This window comes from Hippopotamus amphibius, chromosome 13 (assembly GCF_030028045.1).
Source record: "Hippopotamus amphibius kiboko isolate mHipAmp2 chromosome 13, mHipAmp2.hap2, whole genome shotgun sequence".
In the NCBI taxonomy this organism is placed as follows: Eukaryota; Metazoa; Chordata; class Mammalia; order Artiodactyla; family Hippopotamidae; genus Hippopotamus; species Hippopotamus amphibius.
This window is the reverse complement of record NC_080198.1, coordinates 3,955,808-3,972,418: the sequence shown is the minus strand read 5'-3', so window position 1 is coordinate 3,972,418 and position 16,611 is coordinate 3,955,808. Positions and strand designations below refer to the sequence as shown.

Sequence of the window (16,611 nt, the reverse complement as noted above, 5' to 3'; positions counted from 1 at the left end):
GAAGATGGAACAAATCAATGAATGAAAACTGAGTTCTACTTAGGAAAGTCAGTGTTATAATACGATGTCATACTGCTGAGTGCAAAAGTGATGCAATTTTCTAGTAGGAGAAAAAAGACATACCTCCTCAAAATCCCAGCACAATAGCTTTCTTTTCTTTGCATAGATGAGGATGAACAGTTGTAATCCAAAATGTTTCCCAAAAGTTTACTTTTAAAAAAGAGAAACAGAAGATCCATATGAAAAGAAATTCAATCTGGGAAGGTGGAGAGAGTCTTCTAAATCTTACGATCAAGAGCAGCTGTTCAACAACTGTCAGCATCTGAAGAAAGTGCTAACTTTGTCGGTGTATCTTCTCAAGAGAGTAATACCTGCTGGGACAGAGGAGCAAGAAGAGAAAGAAATACTACTGAATGCAAATGTCTGGCTAGCAAACAATTACCAGTTGTTAGTCTGCAAAATTTTTCAAGCTGATATAGTGAACATCAGAAGATCACATGGAGGTAATACAAGTGACCTACCACAGTCAGACTGGGGTTATCAATGACAGCAGCAATCCAGCTCTCTGATTAATAATAAATAAGCAATAAAGAAAATATAAAAATCTATTTCAAGTTTTTTATCGCAAGATGAAGGTCATATTACACAACCAAACATAGGCAAAAAATATTAGTAGTCTGCCAAAAATACCAAAGTACTCTAGTGCCTTATAAAACAAACACTGTAGAACTACCAATGCAGATGTCTATGTCAGCAGAAAGTATAGAATAATCATGCAAAAAATACATATTTAGGTCTGGCAGAAAAGCAAAGTTAATGTGGAAACTGAGGGGCATCAAAGTCAATTTGACACACAGGGTGGTTTTGTGTACCCCTGTTAGCTATCTTACAGAATCTGTTATATTTTGCAGCAAATTAAGGTAGTATTTCCTAGCACCCGCCATACTACCACATTTCTATCAACCTACAAATTATAGAATATATAGTAGGCTGAACTGAAATACAATTGACCCTTGAACAACACAGATTTCAATTGCACAGGTCCACTTACACATGGATATTCTTTAATAGTGAATATTACAGTACTACACAGTTCATGCCTGGTCAAATCCGAGGATGCAGAGGAACCTCAGATAACGGAGGGCCAACTATAAATTATACGTGGATTAACTCCTGCATTGCTTAAGGGTCAACTGTACTTTGAATGGGATTAACAGCAGATAAGGACAATGCATTAGAAAAGATTAGTGAATGTAAAGCCATAACAACAACTATCCAAAATGAAACCAGGAATACAAGAAGACTGAGAAAAAAGAGCAGAGCATCAGTGAGCTATGGGACAAACTCAAGGAGCCTAATAATATATGTATAATTAGAATCTTGAGTGTGCATGGGAGTGGAGGAGGTTTGAAGAAATAATATTAAAAATTTTGCCAAATTTGATGAAGATCCAAGAAGCTCAATAAACACCAAGTACAAGAAATGTGAAGACAATTAAAATTCCAACAAGGAATAATCAAAGCCAAATTGCTTAAAATCAGAGATACAGGGAACAAAAATCTTAAAAACAGCTAGAGGATATAGAATGGGAGAAAGTATTTGAAAATCATGTATCTGATTAGCAATTAATATCCAGAATATAGAAAGAATGCCTACAACTCAACAATCACAAAAAACAAACAATCCAATTCAAAACGGGCAAAGGACTTGAATAGATATTTGTCCAAAAATATATGAATGGCCAATTAGCACATGAAAAGATGCTCGACATAACTTATCAAGAAAATGCAAATCAAAACCACAATGAGATACCACCTCATACTCATTAGGATGGCTACTAACCAAAAATAAACAAAATAAACAAATGAACAAACAAAAACAGAAAATAACAATGTTGACAAGGATATGGAGAAACTGTAACCCTTACGAACTATTGGTGGGAATGTAAAACATTCCACCTTTCCACAGCCTTTCTGGAAAACAGTATGGCAATTCTTCAAAATTTAAACACAGCATTACCGTACAATCCAGCAATTCCACTTCTGGGTATACACTCAAGAGAATTAAAAGCAAGATTTGAAAAAGGTATTTGTACATCGTGCATGAACTTTGACAACACTATGCTAAATGAAATAAGACAGTCACAAAAAGACAAATACGATGAGTCCACTTACATGAAGTACTTAGAGTACTCAAAATCATAAAGACAGAAAGTAGACTGGCAGTTGCTAGGGGCTGGGGGAGGGGGGAATAGGGAGTTATTGTTTAATAGGTATGGCATTGCAGCTCTTCATGAAAAGAGTTCTGGAGATAGAGGGCTATAATGTTCGCAAAATGATACAAATGTACTTCATACCACTGAATACTACTTAAAAATGTTTAAGATGGTAAATTTTATGTTACAGTAATTTTATGTTACACCAGAATTTTTTTTTTTTGTGGGGGGTGGTACACCAAGTTCAATCATCTGTTTTTATACACATATCCCCGTATTCCCTCCCTTCCTTGACTCCCCCCCACCCTCCCTGCCCCAGTCCTCTAAGGCATCTTCCATCCTCGAGTTGGACCAGAATTTTTTTTTTAAATTGAAAGAAAAATAAAAGGTAGCCAGAAGAAAACAATCACATATTATGTACATGGGGTTAAAGATATGAATGACAGCCAACTTCTTATTGGAAAGAATGCAATCCAGAAGACAGTGAAGCAACATCTCTAAAGTACTGAAACAAAAAACAAACAACAAACAAACAAGACTGTCAGCCTAGAATTCTATATCCAGTGAAAACAGCCTCCATAAATCAAGGCAAATTAAAGACTTGTTCAGACATACAGAAATCCATGAAAGGATTCACTGCCAGAAAATCTGCACCACAAGAAATGTTCAAAGAAGTCCTTCTTTCAGGAGGAAAATGTACCAGGTAGAAATCTAGAACTACACAGAAAAATGAAGTGCATTGGAAATGGTAAATAGAATACACATACAGTACTTGACAAAGGCTTTTATTACAATGAGACAGCAGATTCACCTGTATTATTAAAATAAAGGGTTACACAAGATACACATATCACAATACACATATCTTCCAAAATGCCTGTCTTCCAAAATAAAGTACCTTGATTAACAGAACTCATTTCCCATCACACATTCCTATAAATGAGAGAGCCTATATTATCTTTTTACAAAAAGAAGCCCCAAGGTACAAGCTATTTGTCCAGTAACAGTCTTTTAGAGAAGTGAAATTAAAATATTCTTGGTTCTAGTCCAGCGTTCTATTACACAAACCCTTTTAAAGGGCCTGCCTACAGAGAAGTTCCCTGGAATAAAGTATGATGGCAGCTAATACATAATTTATCTAGTTTCCATCATCTCCAGGGAACCTCAAAGTCACTTAGAAGCTACAAAGACAGCAAAGAACACTCCTTGCTTTCAAGAAGTCTGAAAAACATTAGCTTTCAATAAATTGGTCAGGTTACCCCAAATTGGCAAAAGAAGAAAATATCTGCCAAGTCTTCCTGAGGAAAATGAACTTATCAAAGCAGTAACAGCAAAACAAAGCTTCCAGGTTGGGTGCTGAAATAGGAAAAAGAAAACACTAATATTTAATGCCACTCTATTATAGTCCAAACCTCAGAGGGAATGTGGTTATTAAGAATAAAACCTCTGTAAAATCACCGGTGCCAAATAGAATGGGAATCCTGCCTACTATCCCTCTGAATACGAAATATTAAACACAATTCATACATTCACATTCCTTGAGATCACAGGCAGATCTTATAATCCAACTTCACAGAGAGTGAATCTCACTCTCAGAAAGACTAAATGGTACACAATATAATTCAGGATATTCCTCTAACAGAATTCTAAGGGAAAGCTACTACTGTTACCCTATCTGGACCAACATTCTTTAGTCTGTAAAGACAACAGGAAAATGTGTGACTTCAGTATTCAATGATGAATATCATGCCAAGAGAAAACAGCATTCATTCAGCACCGTACCCCACGTAAGTCATCAGGTAACTTTCCTCTTAATATAAAAATGAAATTTATCAAAAGAAATATATTAGTTATAAACCCAAAAGAATTTAAAACATATGTTCAAACAAAAACTTACACACGAATATTAAGAGCAGCATTTTTCATAATAGCCAAAAAGTGAAAACGCAAATGTTCATCACTGAATGATTCAACAAAATGTGGCATATCGCACAATGAATTATTTATTCAGCCATAAGAAAGACATTAAGTACTAAAACATGCTACCACATGGATGAACCTTAGAAACATTAAGTAAAAGAAGCCAGAAACAAAAGGCAATATATTATGTGATTTCATTTAAATGAAATGTACAGAACAGTCAATCCACAGGGACAAAAATGAGACTAGTGATTGCCAGAGGATGAGGAAAGGGACTGCTTACTGGATATGAGGTTTCATTTCAGGATGATGAAAATGTTCTGGAACTAGAGAGCAGTGGTGATGGTGGCTGCACAACACTGCGAATGTACTAAAAGCCTCTGAACCGCACGTTTTACATGGTGAAGATGATGAATTTTATGTTATGTGACTTTTACCTCAATAGAAAATTGTCTGTATCTCCCACTACTTAACAAAGTGCTGTGTTCATAAAAATCTTTCAAAAATACTTTTTTAAAATTTAACATACTCACATTTTAGAGAATAGAGACAGTAAACAGATCAGTGGCTGGTCGGGGGAAGTTGAATAGGTGAGGCACAAGTTTTTAGAGCAGTGAAACTACTCTATGTGATACTGTAATGGTGAATATAAGATATTAAAAGTTTGTCAAAACCCTGAGAACTTTAAAGCACAAAGAATAAACCTTAATGTATGCAAATTTTAAAATAATCATTTGAGAGAGAGATCTCAGCATGGAATACAGGATGTGATGAAACAATCTAAATCTATTACAAATACGAAATGACCTCTTTTGTGGGTGGAGGAATAAGGTGCTGACCCCTAAGTAATGCTGGAAATGAGTGGAGTCTATCAGTCTAAAGGCAAAAGGAACTATCCATAAACACTGTAACTCTAGTTGATAAAGTTGTTTCCCACAGGGGGCCAGATGAACAATTCTGAAATCGCTTCAGGTGAATACTGGAGCTGAAGAATTAAGTAAATGGATGCCAGACGATGGGAGCCAGGTTTCTCATTGATTGGTGAAGTGGAAGAGGTTAGAATGATCCATGTGGTAAGGAATTAGAGTTGGAAATACCAGTATGAATTCATGTTTAGCTTAATAGACAAATGGCTACATACAGAAATATTTATAGATATGTATATATACACAGCTTAATATATACACCCATCTCCTTGCTCCGTCACTCAGAGTGCCTAGAAGCAACAACACTCTGGTAGCAACTAGCACATCTAGCACCCAGATCTTGGTTTCTAACACTATTTTCCAACACAAGGAACTAGAGCGCCTTAGAAAAATGATCGTATGACTGGTGCAGGACATACAAAAGATAAGCCTGAAGAATTTTATGTAGCCAGAAAGAAAGTACTCACATACACATATAGCCATGGGAGTATGTCAAAAGGGGGGGATACAGCAGCCAACTGAAAGAGCTCCCAATGGCCAAAGCTGAACAATTTGAGCAATGAAATTTATGTAGATACTCCACCTTTAAGGAGGTAGAAGCATAACTCATCAGTCATTAAGTGTGGGCTAAGCATACTGATTTTCTTCCAGAATATAGAAAGGAACAAAAGGGCAGCTTTATGGTGGAGAAAACAAACACTAGCAAAAGGTAAGTGATCAAAGTTAACAGTAATACTGATAAGTCATATCAATAGTATGTACTCTTGATATGTGATGAGAATGGCACTTTACCTCTGTGATCTTCCTTCCAAAATCACATTACATCAGTCTACCCATTAGAAAAACATCAGACAAATGTCCAGTTGAATGACATTTTACAGAAATACCTGATCAGTTATCTTCAAAATTGCCAAAGTTATTAAAAACAAGGAAAGTCTGATACACTGCCTCAACCAAGAGGAACTAAGAAGACATGACTATTAAAAGTAATGTGGCATTCTGAATGGGAGGCTGGAACACAAAAAAGGACTTAAGGGAAAAACTGTGGAACTCTGAATAAAATATAGACAGTAATAATGTACCAATATTGATTCATTGTGACAAATGTAACACACTAAAGGAAGATGTTAATAATAGGGGAAACTGGGTATGGGACAGACAGGAACTCTGTACTATCTTTGCAGTCATTCACTGAATCTAACACTGTTCCAAATAAAACGTTTATTTTTAAAGTTTATTTTTAGAAAGTTGTAAACATTTTTACACGATCTTGGCCCTCAAGAAGCTTGTCGTCTCACTGTGAGGTAAGATACATGCTCATGCAAGAAGTATGAAATACAAAAATACAAAAATATTAAATCGAGAAATACAGATAAAAGTATTTAGGAATATAGAAAAGATCTAGAATTATAAGGGAAGACTTCATCAAGGAGGTAAAACTTGAGTTTGTACCTTAAAACGTACTTCAGGGTATCAAAGTGAAACAGAACAGTGATAAACTGGTACACTTACAAGAACCAGACGGGTGAAGAAATAGGAAAAACTAAAAGAAATTAAAGTATTTATCTCTGAAAAGTGAAGAGTTAAACAAGAGACATAATAGCAGTGTTGAAATACTTTAAGGGTCATGTGGCAGAATTAAGAGGGTTACATCATATACCCATTTAGCTTACTAGCTGACCTCTGGTAAAATGTGACCAACATTCAAGGACATAGAGAGGGACAGCTGCTCTACAGAGCCACAACAGGAAATGCCAATTTGGAAAGACAGGAAGCAGGTGGCCAAGTTCTTCTCTATAACTTTTCAAAGGACAGTGTGCATGTGAGCCCAATGGAGCAGAAATTTAGATTCAAATCCTGCAAACATTTATTGACCACTTACCATGTGCCAAGCGTTCCATGCATATTATCTCATTTAATATTCACAACATATCTATAAACATTTATCAATGTTTTGTATTTATCCATTAAGAGGCTTAATGGATAAATACAATAAAATTAATCCTGCAAGAAAGCAGGAACACAATGAAATTCTCCACCATCCCCCACCCTCTGATAAGGATTTGATAGCTCTTAAAAGGCAAAATTTTTTTTGAAGGCCTACATATCTACATAATATTTTTTTTCCTCTGGCTCCTTCCTTCAGTCAAGCTCAGTGGCTCTCAGTCTATAAAATGCTTACCAACTAAATACAATTATGTATGCAAAAACATGCACACTATGCTTTGTAAACAACTGAAGAGATTTTCAAGTATAGTTTTCATCTTATGTAATTTTTGTCTCAAGCACTGACTTTAGAACCTAATCCTGGGGATGAGGTGCAAACCCACGGCAGGCTTACTCCGTGGGCAGTGTAAGGCAGCATCAGTGAAAGGAGGCTGAGAAGCTGAGTCCTATCACAGCATGAAAAAGAACATTCTAACAACAATCAGAGCTATCTAAAAATGGCACGGGCTACCTCAAAGTAATGAATTTTCTGTCATCAAAGGTGTTCAAACAGAGGCTGAAAAATCACTGAGAACATCTGAGAAGAGAGCAATTGGGTAAGAAGCTAATATCTCTTCCGAGTCTTAGATTCTATAATGGGTAGACTTTTAAAACCTGATAGGCGGGCAATCTGGTTGAGAACAACAAAATGAAAAGACACCAAGGCAAGAATGACATGGTATGTGGAGAAGCACAATACTGGGGAACACAGCCATTCATTTCCATCTGCGTAAGCTTGTACTTGGTATTTCATCTGCCTGGAAAGCTCTTCCATCTCTTAGGCCACAGCTCAAATATCTTCTCCTCAGTGAGGCCTCCCCATCATCCCATCAGTCACTCACTTGTCACTTCAGTTTGTTTTATTTTCTTCATGGTTCACATTAGGAGTCAGCAAACTTTTTCTATAAAGGGGCAGAGTACAAGCCAAATTAGGCTTGCCCCATGTTTTTCTATGGCCTGTGAGCTAAGAATGGTGTTTACATTTTTAAATGGTTGAAAAAAAATCAAAAAGCAGAATTCAAACATTTTGTGATACGGGAAAACTGTATGAAATTAAAAGTTCAACGTGGGCTTCCTAGGTGGCACAGTGGTTGAGAATCCGCCTGCCAAGGCAGCGGACACGGGTTCGATCCCTGCCCCAGGAAGATCCCACATGCTGCAGAGCACGTAAGCCCATGTGCCACAACTATGCAGCCTGCGCTTTAGAGCCCGTGAGCCACAACTATTGAGCCCATGTGCTGCAACTACTTAAGCCCACACGCCTAGAGCCCGTGCTCCGCAACAAGAGAAGCCACGGCAATGAGGAGCCCGCGCACCACAACGAAGAGTGGCCCCTGCTCGCCCCAACCAGAGAAAGCCCCTGTGCAGCAACGAAGACCCAACACAGCCAATAAGTGAATAAATGTATTTAAAAAATTAAAAAATTTAAAAAAAATAATAATGTAATGGGGGGCATCAGTTAGTCCAGGTCATTGGGTTTCTTCATCAAATTGTACAGTTTGTTTTGTGCTCATAAAAGATTCTCTCAACTACTGTAAGATGCCACAACACTGTCAGCTGATTGCACTTCTGTTTACCTTATGATGCAAATACTCTGAGAAATCTCATTTCCTATACACAGTACACAGCAGCCACACCATGCCAAATCTTAATAAATACTCATAATTTTAATAGATCTAGATCACGTGCTAATAAATTTTTAATATCTGAATCCTTCCTATGCTACTGATCAGCAACCTGTTCTGTAAGCAGCTGAAAACTCTTCAGAAATTAAAAGGTTACCGCCCACAGACCAGAAGCAGCTTTTTATTCTTTCTATACTAGCCAAAGAGTGGGTGTGTGATTTCAAAAAAATACAAGCCAACTCTGTCGGCAGAGGACAAGGTATTGTTGCATTAAAATCCCACCCATAAGCATCATTTGTTACATGACATTAGCAAAACTACCACCTACTCATAATCCAAGTCTCACTCTTCTAATCTACAAGTGGAGAAAAAAAATATATATCCACCTCTTGGAGGAATCTTGTCAGTCACACATTAACATTTTCATAAGGTTCTCTCCTTTCAGGCTTTGCAACAATCTCCATACACAGGTACTTTAAAGACAAGGATCTGGATTAGTCAATAACTTCCCAATGTAAGATACTGGTCAGAAGGCATAAACAAACCAATGTTTTGCTTTATTTTAAAGCAGCTATCTGCTTTTTAATAATTTAGGAATTCAGACCCTTCATAGAGATGCTTATGGTAGAGGTACGTCTGATAAGTATGTCAGACTTATAGCAACCATTTTGGATTAGGACATGTGTGTGTTCATCTTCCTTTCCTCTATGACAAGTGAGGATGAAAAGGCAGCCTACAAAAGCACTGGCTAAGATCTACCAAAACTAATGTGTAAGGTGTCACCAAAGAAGAGGGAGAAATAAGCCAGCAGCTCAAGTGGGCTGCTTCAAGAAACTGCTGCACATTCACCTGGGGGATGTGCACCATCAATGTTAGCAATGAACCAAGCCAACACCTGGACAACACTACACACACCTCTACTTAAGCTGAAAAAACTGGAGTCTGCAAGCCTTAAACGGATCGCTGGCCCTTTAGGGAAGGAGCAACTCACGGGGCCCTCTTCCCTTCCTAAAAGGCTGAATAAAAGGCACCTGGGGCGAAGACCAGCCAGCCCAGACTCACATCCCACCGCGAACCACCTATTCTCCCCACTCCCAGCGCTGCCGGCTCCCTCCTCCCCTCAAACGACAAGTTCAAAATCAAAACAAAAGGTGCAAAACTGGTTTCAGGTGGCTACGGCTGAGCCCTAGTGGCCAACTTCTGGGGACGCCGGGGCGAGCGAGGGCTCGTAGGACCCCCAGCCCCGCGCGGGCCAGCTCCCAAACAGTTCCTCAGGCCTGGGCCCACCTCCTCACACGCCCCTCCCTACCCGCGGCCCTGGCGAGGGGGCTGGGAAGGGGACGAGGCGAGGGGGTGGGGAGAGAAACCCCAGCGTCAAAATGACAGCGCAACGGGCCGGGAGAGGAGACAGGCCCGGCGGGATGCTAGGGGTCGAGCCCTAGGCCCAGGGCTTCAGCCCCGAACGGGGGAGACCGAGGGTCCGAGGCGCGCCAGGCCGCGAGCGGGAGGCCCGGGCAGCGTCGGCGCGCCGCCCGGCCACGCTCTCCTCACGACTCTCCCCGCCCGGAGCGGAGGGGCCGTGAGGGGCCGCAGCCGCCGCCGCCAGCGTCCGGGGCGGGGGCATTCACTCACCGGCGGGGAGGGGAGGAGCAGCCGGCGTCTCCGCCAGCGCCGTCGCTCGCGCTCAAGCACCGGCTCCTGCCGCTGCGGCCGCCGCGCCCGGTCCATCCCCCCGCAACCACCCCCCTCCCGACCCTCCCCCCGCGCCGCCTCAGCCGCCGCCGCCGCCGCCACCGCCGCCTCAGACCCAGCGCGGGAGCGCGAACCGGCGCGAGGAGGCGAGAGAGCGCGCCCCCGCGGCCGCCACCCACAACCTCCGCCCCCGGCCGGCGGCGCACGCGCGAGGCGGCGGCGGGCGCGCGCACGCCGCAGGGAGCGGGGACGGCCCTGGAAGGCGTGGCCCCGCCCACCCACGCGGTAGCCTGGCGCCGAACGCATCAGCTGCAGGTGGCCTGTGCCCTGCCCCGGTGGGCTTTTCGCTTCGAAAACTCGGGGGGCCGAGTTCCTCTGGCCTGGCCCCTGTTCTGCCTACCTTCAATCGTAAGGCCTTCTTTTCTCCTCTGATCCAGCAGGTTTTCGGCCGCTGCTGGCAGGGGCTTGTTACTATTTCACGCCCAGTATTACCGCTCAAGGAAACACAAGCAGACATCAGCCTGACCCTTTATTATTGCATTTTCCTGGTTCATTTATTCGTTCATCACTTATGTATTGAGGCTCCTTGCGTGTGCTAGGCCCTGTATGAGTTACTGGAAGTACAATGTCGGGATAAACATTCATGAGGTTAGAATTGGTGGAGAAGGAAAACGTTAAAGGAAGAATCACACAAAATTAAAATTTGCAAATAGTAAAATCCCTTCTCAGAGGTGTATGGTGCTAAGAGAGCTTGTATTAGTGGGAGGAAGGACGGAGCTTGATTCAGTCAAGGATTTTCAGGCTGGAATCTGAAGGCTGACTTGGAAAGACTTAACTATGTCCAAGGGATGAGAGCTTGGTGTGGCCAGAATGCAGCACTGAATGTGGAGTGGAGTATGAGTTGGCGTAGAGGACCAGTTAGGAGGCTGCCTTAACAGTCAAGGTGGACTGGTGGTAGAGAAGAGCCCGTTTTAGCCTTTTTTGATAGATTGGATGAAGATTGAGGACAAGGAGGTGGCAAGGCTGACTCAGATTTGAGGTTGGTGGGGATGCATTTGTAGATCTCAGGAGCTCTGAAGGAGGTCCTTGAGGAAAGTAACTCAAAATGGATGATAAACATAAAAGCTGGACTTCCCTGGTGGCGCAGTGGTTAAGAATCTGCCTGCCTGCACAGCAAAGGAAACTAAGCAAGATGAAAAGACAAGCCCTCAGAGTGGGAGAAAATATTTGCAAATGAATCAACAGACAAAGGATTAATCTCCAAAATATATAAACGGTTCATGCAGCTCAATATAAAAAAAACAAACAACCCAATCAAAAAATGGGCAGAAGGGCTTCCTAGGTGGTGCAGTGGTTAAGAATCCGCCAGCCAATGCAGGGGACACGGGTTCGATCCCTGCTCCAGGAAGATCCCACATGCTGCGGAGCAACTAAGTCCATGTGCCACAACTACTGAGCCTGTGATTTAGAGCCCGTGAGCCACAACTATTGAGCCCATGTGCTGCAACTACTGAAGCCCACGCACCTAAAGCCCGTGCTCCACAACAACAGAAAGCCACGGCAATGAGGGGCCCACGCACCACAATAAAGAGTAGTCCCCACTCACCGCAACTAAAGAAAGCCCATGCACAGCAAAAAAAAAAGAGAGAGAGACCCAACACAGCCAATAAAAATAAATAAATAAATTTTAAAAAGGTGAATGCAGACAAGTTAATTTAAAAAAAAAGGGGGGGGGGGCAGAAGACCTAAATAGGCATTTCTCCAAAGAAGACATGCAGATGTCCAAGAGGTACATGAAAAGCTGCTCAACATCACCAATTATTAGAGAAATGCAAATCAAAACTACAATGAGGTATCACCTCACACCAGTTAGAATGGGCCTCATCTGAGAATCTACAAATAATAAGTTCTGGAGAGGGTGTGGAGCATAGGAAACCCTCTTGCACTGTTGGTGGGAATGTAAATTGATACAGTCACTATGGAGAACAGTATGGAGGTTCCTTAAAAAACTAAAAATGGAATTACCATATGACCCAGCAATCCCACTACTGGGCATATACCCAGAGAAAACCATAATTCAAAAAGACATATGCACTCCAATGTTCATTGCAGCACTATTTACAATAGCCTGGACATGGAAGCAACCTAAATGTCCATCAACAGATGAATGGATAAAGAAGATGTGGTACATATATACAATGGAATATTACTCAGCTGTAAAAAGGAATAAAATTGGGACATTTGTAGAGATGTGGACGGACCTAGAGACTGTCATACAGAGTGAAGTGAGTCAGAAAGAGAAAAACAGATATATATTAACACATATATGCGGAATATAGAAGAATGGTACAAATCAACTGGTTTGCAAGGCAGAAACAGAGACACAGATGTAGAGAACAAACATATGGACACCAAGTGGGGAAAGTGGGGAGGGTTGGGGGGAATGAATTGGGAGATTGGGATTGCCGTGTGTACATTACTAATAAGAAAAAAAATCAAATTGTACACTTCAAATAATGCAGTTTATTGTATGTCAATTATATCTCAATAAAATTCTTTAAAAATATATGCCAAAAAAAAAAGACTCCTCCTGCCAACGCAGGGGACACGGATTTGATCCCTAGCCTGGGAAGATCCCACATGCCACAGAGCAACTAAGCCCATGCACCACAACTACTGAGCCTGCACTCTAGAGCCCGCGAGCCACAAGTCCTGAGCCTACATGCCACAACTACTGAAGTCCACACGCCTAGAGCCCATGCTCTGCAACAGGAGAAGCCACAGCAATGAGAAGCCCTCGCACCACAACAAAGAGTAGCCCCCACTTGCCGCAACTAGAGAAAGCCCGTGTGCAGCAAAAAAGACCCAACACAGCCAATAAATAAATTTACATTTTTTAAAAAGTAAAAGCTAAATCTATTAAGTAAATTTCTAGAAGAAAACATAGAGAAAAATCTTTGTGATCTTGAGATAGGCAAAGATTTCTTAGGACACAAAAAGCATGAACCATAAAAGAAATGATTCATAAGTTGAACTTAATCACAATTTAAAACTTTTGTTCTTTGAAAGGCAAAATGGACCTAGAGTCTGTCATACAGAGTGAAATAAGTCAGAAAGAGAAAAACATATATATGGAATCTAGAAAAATGGTACTGATGAACCTAGTGGCAGGGCAGGAATAAAGACACAGACATAGAGAATGGACTTGACACAGAGGGGGAAGGGGCGGCTGGGACGTAGTGAGACAGTAGCGTTGACATATGTACACTGCCAGATGTAAAATAGGTGGCTAGTGGGAAGCTGCTACATAGCACAGGGAGATCAGCTCGGTGCTTTGTGACCACCTAGAGGGGTGGGATAGGGAGGCTCAAGAGGGAGGGGATATGTATACATATAGCTGATACACTTTGTTGTACAGCAGAAACAAACACAACTTTGTGAAGCAATTATACTCCAATAAAGATGTATTAAAAAAAAAAAGGCACCATAAAGAAAATGAAAAGGCAAGCCATACATGGGAGGGGGAGATTTGGAATGAAATATTTTTGACAAAAGACTTGAATCCAGAATATTAAAGAAATCTTATAAATGAATAATAAGACAACCCAAAAAAACAATGGGCAAAAGATTTTAATAAACAATTCACCGATGAAGACATTAAAATGGCCAATAAGCAACAAAAAGTCATCCAGGAATTTGCAAACTAAAACCACCATGAAACTCCTCTACACCCTCATTACGGTAGCAAGAATTAAAAAGACTGATGACCCAGCAACCACATTCCTACACATCTCCTTAACTATACTTAAGCTCCAAATAAAGATAATAACAAAGTCATACTTCCACCTAACGTGATAAAACTAACCTGCATACAACCAAAACACATAATGCTTTCCGCAAAAGAGGATGCAAACTTCTTGAGTGATATTTCCTTTCTGTTTTTGACATCCTGTAACTTAATACTGTGATATAAAGTTAACTATATTATTAATACATCTCCATTGTGTAGCAGCAATCAAATCTTGATAATCAGGATCAGTCATCCCAGCCAGTACAGAAACTCCCTTCTTTGCCTGTTGATCGAGAAGCATGAGATGCCCAAAGAGACCAGATGACAGTCTCAACTTCCAATTTAATGGAAACATTTTTGTGTCTCCTGGTGGAAGCATTTCCCCTTTGGAACTGAGACCGCTAGACTAGCAGAGCTTCTGGACATTTCTCCTTCCAGGCAAAATGAGCAACCAGGGGCACTGCTTGAGGTTTTGCCAAAAGGTAGGCTTTTCCTTCACTGTTATTCTTCAAGGGTATCCCAGAAAGGGGCTGCAGCCCTGCAACAGTCTGTTTTCACCAAGCCTGAGTATTGTACGGGAACTTTGTAAATCAAGCTGTAAACCACGACTGAGTTTTCTCTTCCCCAGTCAGCTGGTCATACGGAATGCCCCACGAGACTGTAGGCATGGGATGAGAGAGAGAAGACAATGCAGCAGGAGTAGGGGCTGTGGGCATGTGGGTCACTTCCTCACACAACTTACTTGTATCTTATGTATGCTCGTTCAAGCCTAGTGTCATCCATGCCACTTCACTGATAATGGAGCACTGCTGGGCGTGCGCGCCTTTATAGCCTGTGGGTCAGACAACACCTAGCTCATTCGTGATGGGCAACACAGGTCACACGGTAACTTGATGGTTCGTGGTGAAGAAGTCTGTCTCTGTTAAGGCTCGTAGCAAGTCAAAAGCTGTTTCTCAAAAAGAAAGTAGTGTCTACAGAGAATGGCAGGGCTTTGCTCCCAAATCCTAAGGGTCTGCACTGTGACTCACCTAGAGGGCTCTGCCCAAGACTCTATGCAGCATCTCTAGTTGCCACCTGCAGGATGAGGCTCTGGGTTTTGTTTTCAGAAATCTTGGCCTGCGGGTTTCTTTCAAGGCAGATATAGAAGATTTGAGGTCACCTATGCATAGCTTGAGCTGGGAATTTAAAGCCCTGAGCTCATTCTTTCCTCCCTTTCTTCAATGCAGTTAGCCAATCCCATTATATTTCTTAGTTTGACTAAAATATTCTAAGCTAGCAAATACACCCTCATGTAGGACCTCACTTTCTGCAGGTATTTGATTACGAGTATCCAGTGCTTCATCATGCCATGGACTCCTGATGCCTGCTTTACCACTGGAAATGAAGTCATTAGTGTCTTTAAATCTAACCGGGGTGGAAAACCAATTCAAGAAAACCCAGAACCAATGCAGAAAATTCATTCTTACGATTCTGTTCCTCTTGAACCACTTCCAGTAACAAAATCTGTATCGGTCAGGGTTCAAAGAGACAAGCAGAACCAGTAGGAGATATGTAGTAAGAGCGTTATTTTAAGAAATTGACTTACGCAATTAGGGCTGGTTAAGCAAATTTGAAGTCCATAGGGCAGACTGTCAGGAAGGGCAGCTGGAACTCTCAGGCAAGGACTAAAGGTACTGTCCCAAGGCAGAATTTCTTTTTCAGGGGAGCTTCAACTCTGGTTTTAAGGACTTTCCACTGATTGAATCAGGCCCAACCCAATTATCTAGGATAATCTCTCTTACTCAAAGTCAACTGATTATGGACTCTAACCATCTACAAAAATGCCTTCATTGCAACACTTAGAATAGTGCTGAATAGTGTAGAAAAACCAGGAACTATAGTCTAACCAACTTGACACCTCAAAAATGTGTCAATACAAAAAAGTATTGCTAGTTACCCAAGAGAAATGAAAACATATGTCCATACCAAGACTTGTACAAGAATATTTATAGCAGCTTTGTTTACAGTATCAGAATACTGGAAACTACTCAAAGAACCATAAATTGTGAATGGATGAACAAAATGCATTAAGTCCATACAATGGAATACGACTCAGCAACTAAAAAGTACCAACTACCAATACATTCAACAATGTGGATGATCTCAACATTATTATATTGAGTGACAGAAGCTGAAAGCAAAAGAATACATATTGCAAAATTCCATATAAAATTCTAGAAAATGGGGACTTCCTAAGTGGTGCAGTGGTTGAGAATCCGCCTGCCAATGCAGGGGACACAGGTTCGATCCCTGCTCCAGTAAGATCCAACATGCCTCGGAGCAACTAAGCCCGCGTGCCACAACTATTGAGGTTGCGCTTTAGAGCCTGTGAGCCACAACTATTGAGCCCATTTGCTGCAACTACTGAAGCCCACGCGCCTAGAGCCGGTGCTCCTCAGCAAGAGAAGCCACGGCAAT

General features: G+C 41.4%; 1 protein-coding gene across 2 annotated transcripts in view; it reads right to left on the bottom strand.

The window, feature by feature from the left end:
- TMCC1 (transmembrane and coiled-coil domain family 1) overlaps positions 1–10,417 on the bottom strand; it is a 221,740-nt gene extending 211,323 nt beyond the window's left edge. The window contains exons 1-2 of one of the 2 annotated variants that reach the window (XM_057704387.1): positions 10,305–10,409; positions 124–371 (exon numbers count right to left, since the gene is read on the bottom strand). The gene's annotated coding sequence lies outside the window, so the exon portion shown is untranslated. Of the gene's footprint in view, positions 1–123; positions 372–10,304 lie in introns of both variants that reach the window. The other variant, XM_057704386.1, reaches the window with a different exon arrangement.
- Positions 10,418–16,611: the final 6,194 nt, after the last annotated feature.